We start from the raw sequence: 2009 nt of genomic DNA on the forward strand, positions 1-2009 counted from the left end.
TTGTCCTAGATTTGGGCCGGTAATCGGCGTTACTCGTTAACGAAAGATGTCCTATAGTTTCCCCGATCGTTGGTCCATATTTAAGCCATTGTTGGGCCAATATTCGCCTAACTTCTTCAGAACTTTCTAAATTTCTCCATCTGTGGGCTGACTTTGGCCCAGAGTTGGGCCAGTAGTCGGCTTTACTCGTTAACGAAAGATTTCCCATAGTTGCCCTGATGGTTAGTCCATGTTCGTGCCATTTTTGGGCAAATATTTGGCCGAACTTTTTCAGAACTTTCTAAATCTCTTCATGCCGATCTCTGGGCCGACTTTGTCCTAGAGTTGGGCCGGTAGTCGGCGTTACTCGTTAACGAAAGATTTCCCATAGTTGCCCTGATGGTTGGTCCATGTTCGGGCCCACAGTCGGTCCCACGTTGTCTGCCAACGTTGGCTGTTTAGGTTGGGCCGACATGAGTATCTTATAAATATAAAAGGTGGCCCAACTTTGGCTGCCGATCTACGGCGGGCCAAGGTCGGTCCGACTTTGGGCCAACGCACCTGCTCTGGATGCCGACCTGAATTCGCATCTGGATAGATGTGAAAATTTAGTAGCAAAGAAACATTATTTAAAAACAAAGTACCTAAAGGCACATCAACAATGTTTTTGCTACGTTTATTGAAAAAATATTAAAAATAGCAAGTAAAGGGCTTTTTTTAAATTATGGTTACGATTTCAATGATTTTTGTGTCTGATTTTTTGTGGCTATACGAGATAAGCGTCTGACTAAAAACTTTGAACCAAATTTATACAAGATATTTTTTTTTAAGTTGTATATTTAACTGGAATCGCTCGTTTATAATTTTATATATTTTACATGGTGAGACATTTAACGAATTCTTGAATCTAAACTGACTTTTTAATAAATCTTACTTCTGAGCATAGGATTCATTTCTATAAGTTACTTTGTTGGCTTATGGCATTTGTGATTCTACGAGAACCTAGATCCAAAACTAGTATGAAATAATAATTCAATGAAAAATTTGAATTTCAGCTCCGTGAAAAAGTACCCTGAGTGCATATCTCAAAAAATACATAGAACATTCTGAAATTGGATTTTTTTTTCAAAAATATTTGTCTTGGTTACAAAAAAAATTTCTATTAAAAGGCATGATTCTTGGAAAAAATCGTTGTTCCTATATAAAAAACTATAAGATACTGCTTTTCTCAATTTTCGAAGTACTTTGCCATCAACCTAAAACATTATTGCACTATACGTGTTTACTTAGAATAATGATCTAAATTTATTGTTTTTCCCGCAATGAGCATAAGAACCTCTAAAAATTTGAAAGTACAACGTTATGAACCTAAGATGCGGAAAGGCAGATAAATAAAATGTGACAATCTCATTTTTTGAATATTTCTCTCAATTTTCTATTTATCACCCCCCCCCCCCCCCCCCCCACCGCCTTGTTTTAATCTTTATAATGACAGTGGCAATAGAAGTTAATTTCCCATTTTTTTTAATAAATTGATAACATTAAGATCTTTGGTGTTGCTGTTTTTAATTTGCACTGCACTTTTTTTCTGTAGTCTGTAGTCAAAAGTTGTAATTTTTCTGTAACTACTTTTAAAAACTTGCACTTTATCTGTTTTAAATTTGTTTCCTTTATTTTATTTGGTTGTCTCATTTCAAGGAAAAGTTTTCTAGGTGCGAAGCAGAAGAAAACTCAAACAGAAAACATGTTTTCTTGAACCAAAATAACTGTCCTCTTGGATATAGATGAAAAGTTGGTTGAATCAACTACAAAATCTAGCAAAAGACGTATTAAAAAAATTGTTGTTGGGCTACAGCCAGGAGCTTTAGCCCTTAAAAAGTGAAAAAATCAAATATCAAAAAACGAACCAAAAGAAAAATGCATGTAAAAAAACTTTTCAATCACCAGAGAATTTCAAAATAATTTTTATGTACTACGTACACCCACAAAATTAGTTTTTCTAGTACTGAAAATTGGGGTGGTTTACAAAA

This window comes from Belonocnema kinseyi, chromosome 8 (assembly GCF_010883055.1).
Source record: "Belonocnema kinseyi isolate 2016_QV_RU_SX_M_011 chromosome 8, B_treatae_v1, whole genome shotgun sequence".
Taxonomy (NCBI): domain Eukaryota; kingdom Metazoa; phylum Arthropoda; class Insecta; order Hymenoptera; family Cynipidae; genus Belonocnema; species Belonocnema kinseyi.